We start from the raw sequence: 5,384 nt of genomic DNA on the forward strand, positions 1-5,384 counted from the left end.
TAGTGGCCACCGCAGACCTGGGGCTGCTCGTGCGGCTGGAGCAGCCGGTGAAAAGCAGCGGCGTGAAAAAGCTCTTTCTGGTGGAGGCGGCTGGGCGGCGAGGGGAGGCTGCCAGGGGAAGTTGATAGCTGCCCTCAAGAACAAAGAGTGGCAAAGCCGTATCTGAAATATTTCCATATCTCCCTTTCAGGAAATGAGAACTGGTGCAAAGATACCAGAAATACCATTTAAAAGTTAAATACTAACTTTAGGGTAGGTTTCAAATATCTATGACTCTACTTTAAGACCGATCAGTGTTTGAAAATGTAGCGAGGTAGATATAAGCCACTCTGTAGTGACCATGGCTAAAAGCTTTCCTCCTTCTGTCCTGAAAGCCTTCCTGTCTGACGGTGGATGTTGGGTGTGAAACCGATAGAAGTGACAGTGAAACGCCCACTGGAGCCACCCTCAGGCATGCCGTAGCAAGGATGGCTTGTTGGGGGACTCCACCTCATTTATGTTTAACTGCAACACCGTCACACCAAGACCATCGAGCCACATTGGGTGTACAAGGGGTTCTTGCTTTTAGGCTGCAGTTGTTCAGGGATTTGAGACTAGTCGGAGAAAATAAGTTCATTTCTGAGGGTGCAATGCCAAAGAATAGAAAGGTGTATTTGTGGTGTAGGGATGCATTATGATGCGCAGAATAAAAGCGGGTTGAATTGACTGGAACTGGGCAAGTGCTTCTCCAAGAGGCGGATTCCCACAGAAAGCCTTTCTTGCCTTAAACTTTTGACTTGCTTAGTGGTATAGTGACTAGATAAAACACAGTGGGGGAAAAAAACCCCCAAACCCAACAACAACAGGAAAGAGAAGTAGAGAAAATAAAGGAAAAAGTTCTTTCACGTTAAACTCATATCCTCGAAAAAGAGCCCCCAGAGGCTGTAGAGGTATAAAGGATGCATCTTTGGCACTCCACGGGCAACAAACAGTTACTTTCATTAGAACAAAGCAGATGTGAAGTTGCCAAACCACAGATAAAATCACAGGATATTTGCTCCCCTTATCACTGTCCTAGACTCAGTCACTGAGCTGCTCTGGCCACGCACATATCTTCAGATTGTCTGTGCTTGCACCAAGGTTGTGTAAGTATCGGACATCCTTTGAGGCAGGAATTTGAGAACTCATGCCTTTCAGGGCTCTCAGTCACCTGAGGGCATGGGTAGGCTTTTAATTGCCCCGACCAGTCTCACCTGGGACCAATTCCAGGCGTTCCAGTTAAGCTCAGGCTAGGTCTTCAGTCCTTGCTTGAATGATGTTGGGGGTGCCCTGGTTGGTGGGAGTGCTTGAAGGGGTCACCCTCCAGTCCTGGCTTGTCCCTCTGTGTGGAACAGCTCTGTGTTTGCTGCTCCTTGGCAGTTCCTTAACTCAACGGCTTTTGGATCTTCATAGGACAATTTGGTAAGCCACCCATTTGGGTTTTTTTTGTTTTTTTTTTTTTTTTTAACACAGGTATGTATGCAGGTGAGCAAATAACTTCTCATGGAAGAGGCCATGGGGTAATATGAAATTCAGGTCTGAGTTACTTTCAATAGTTGGAAAAGCAATCAGAAAAACTTAAAAGGTTGTTTTTGGGCCAGAATATTCTGGTGTGCGCTCTTCCTGGCTACGTGAGCTTGTTTTGCCTTATCTATGTGGCTAGGACACAAAACTGAGAAGCTTTTCCTGGTCCTCTATTCAGCCTAAGCAGAGACGTGATGCAGAGGTCCAGGGAAGCTTGTAAACAGCTGAGTCTGCTGCTGCTCAGCTCAGAAACAAATCTTTGTGTTTTGTTGTTTAAACAACAAATAAAGCATCCTTCCTGAGGGCAAAACTGCAGGCCCTTGATTAAATTGGACAAAAAAAGATGCTTGGGAGATAACATACAAGCAAAGGTGGTTGACAGGCCAGAAGTATTAATAAACGTTGACTCTCATCTCCAGGTTGGTCCAAGTCTTGACCTCTTCTAAGTGCAAGCACTATTTCTTTTTTTTTCTTCCCAGTTGCCTGTGAACAACTAACTTGAGGGAAGAGACTGTGGAGTTTGATGTCAGCCTTGTTCTGCTGTGCCAGGAGGGCTATGGCGCATGTTCCTTCTGAACTGCTCTGGGACTGCTGGAGAAAACTCTGTGTTACCCATCTGCCAGATCCCTTTGAGAGGGAAGTGCACTTACTGTATGCTGGAGGAGCTGGATGAAGAGGAAAAGATCTGGAAAAAAGCCAGAAGATGAAGAAGTCTGGGTAAGTTCTCTTTTGAATCTAGCATAAACTGTTACAAGGTGTAGGTGTCAGGAAATGGGTGGATTTTCAGTCAGCGCTGACCCATACCCACAGCATTAAAGGCAGTGATGGCTTACTTCTGAAGAGTTGCAAAGTTAAGGTCTGTTTCGGAGGCAGCATGCTCATTTTCAGCCATCTCGCGGGAGGCTGAGGAAATCAGATTTGGAGACCTGTAATTCTCTCATCCTTTGAGATGGTGAGTGGGGAAAACTGTAACTGAGCAACAACTTTTCTCTGCCAGAGTTCCCATGGAAAAGGACAGGAAACTTCCATTTGCACCTTCTTAATCAGTTTATATGCTAAAACCCTCCTCTAGTCAAGAATGAGGCTTACTGGATATAGGTAATATATGGCTTCATTCTTGGAGTTAGTCAGCTAAGACTCAACATTATCTGTTTAGAGTTTGATTCCTTTTCCTATAGGGTCTACTGAATGCCTATAGCTAAGAGTCTCTTAGTAGACAAATGTATGTTTTGAGAGCATGGGACATGTTACATGTCACGTAACATGACAAAGACAGAATAATAAATACTCAGTTTTTTGTAGAAGATGTATTTCTTCTTGCAATACACTTTTTATAGCTCCTCAGTACTTTTACTAGGCCAGTGTTTTAAATTATCACCAAGTGGACATGTAAGACTGGCTCTGTTTCTTGTGTTTATGCTCCTCTTAACAAACACAAGGTGTGGAGAAAGTGTCTTCTCTTTTTCTGGTAGGCCTCTGTATATCTGTTATGATCTTACCTTAACTATGAGAAAAAAAACTTGCTCAGTATTAAACTTCAAGTACTGTTGGGGTCACTTCAGTTCATGGATGTGTCTGTCTTCCAAATTCCCGTTCCTCTCCAATCTGCCTTACTGAGATTCTCTTCACATCCTCCATCTAATAGATGTAATACTTCCTCCTTCTCCATAAGCGGACTTTCCCACTTGGGGTGTGTCAGGCTGTGTCAAAAGCGGATCCAGAACAGAACCGCAGGAGGGGTGGGGGACAGTATCAACTTGCTGCAAGTGCAATGCATGCAATGCGTGCATCTCTTGTATCCCCTCTGTTACTGGGGGGGGAAAAAAAATCAATGCAAACCCTGGAAGGAGTACCAGGCAATATTGACAAAGCTGTTGAGAAAAGCTGATCTTTACCACAGTGGATCTGTAGGCCTCCGTGTTTAAAATCTACTCTGTTATAAATGGCCAAGATGAGAGGTGGTAACACTTTTTCTTCTGGTATCCGTTGGCTATACTGCCAGTTGATGAAGCCAGTAGCCATGGTCTAAATATCTGAAACTTTGGAAAAATTCAGCTCTGAATCTAAGTCCTGTAAGCGGTACTTGGATTAAGAGGAACAATAAATAAATCCCCCGATCTTACTCTTGGTTTAGGAGAGTTCAAGCTTCTATTGCGTACCTGCACTGGGGTCTGAGGTTGATGTGACCGAGTTTCCCTTGGTGCAGAGCAGACAGCAATGATCCATAATGAGTCAAGCTTGCAAAGAGTGTATCTACCCTCTGGGCGCAGGTGCTTCTGAAGGATTTTGGAAGTTCACCGTCTGTCTCTGGCTGTCTCATGCTTGAAAAGCAACTCATGATGAAACACTGACATGACTCGCGCAAAGTCTGAGTCATTGAACAGCGTTGTCAGAAACCCCTTCGATGTGAGGAACAGCGAAGGGTGAGTGGGAGGGGTCTTGCTACACAGAACGGACCAAGGACAATAATGCCTGAAACAGACCATAGCAATGCATATGTTCCACAGACAGCTGATTTAATGACTCAGACCTCTGTCATACTGCTTTCAGCTGAAGCAATGAAGCTCTGCAAAGCTTTAGTTGCAAGCAGAACCGCTTTTTCATGACCGAGGATGAACTCATCCTACCATTCAGCCTTTTACCTTCCTTCAGTCCAGTGATTGCAACACAGAGCAAAAAATGGTGGTTTGGACTGTCTTTCAGGCTTGTTGAAAGAAATAATTAGTGGCTTGGTTGACAAATGTGCTAGGTGGTGTAAGACTCAGAAATTCTTGGTGTTACCTTTTCTGTGCTCTCGTCAAGTCAGGGCTACAAGGAGGTGGTACCAAGTGAATGTCGGCCAATTCTGAAAATTCTGCCCTTAAATACGTATCTGCATGGTTAATTAAAAGAAATACCTTTTCCTTCTCCACCCTCAGAGTCTGAACACCTGCTGTGGAGTTGTAAAAGTTATGAGTTAAGAGTTGTTATGCCTGACTGTGTACATAAAAGTTACAGGCTACAAGATATAGCATTATATAAAATGTTGGCCAGTGGATTTAGTCTGCGCTCGTATTGTCTTGTGTTTCTTGTAGATCCCAAGTCAAATTTTAACATGTTCATGACAGCTTTGTTGCAGATGTGAGAAAAGAAGTAGCAGTTCTCATTCTGCAAGTAGGAAATAGGAGGACTGGAGTGGCTACAGATCTGTGCAAAGTTACACGCCTTTCAGAGGATGGAACTAAGGCTAAAATCCTGATGGCGAGTCTGTAGCTTTAGCTGAAAGGCCATGCACATCGTACTTCTTGTACGTAAAACTAATACTTGAGCATCTTTTGTTTGTAACAGCCCCTTGGTAATAGGACGAGTTATTAGCAATAAAAAGTGGCTGCATCCCACAGAACTGTGTGTGGGTTTGGTTTACACATGCTCATGTGGAGTCTGCTGCTTACCAAACAAATAACTGAGCCTCTGTTTTCCGTCCTGCAAATTTTGATAATAGTGTTTCTTTATATTTAAAAATTTATTCTGAGATCTCGGGGTGAGCAACACTATACAGTATTATCCTGTGGTGTGCTGGACTGTGCCTATTATTAAGGTACTGGATCATGTCTGATGGGGACGTCTTGCAGTTGTACTCTTAGCTGTAGGAACAGGTGAAGAAAAAGTCCCAAAGGCAAACATAGGATTTGGTACTATTCCTTCCAAAACTGGAATGCGAGAGACTGGGTTCAAAATAATTGTTTGATTACATGCTCTTATTATAACTGTTTTCCTTAGGATACTATTTCTCAGTTGGAGTGACATTCTGAGATATTATCTGAAGCTGGATTGGGGCTATTTGGATGGAAGCTTTTAAGATA

This window comes from Aptenodytes forsteri, unplaced genomic scaffold, assembly GCF_000699145.1.
Source record: "Aptenodytes forsteri isolate BGI_AS27 unplaced genomic scaffold, ASM69914v1 Scaffold5, whole genome shotgun sequence".
In the NCBI taxonomy this organism is placed as follows: Eukaryota; Metazoa; Chordata; class Aves; order Sphenisciformes; family Spheniscidae; genus Aptenodytes; species Aptenodytes forsteri.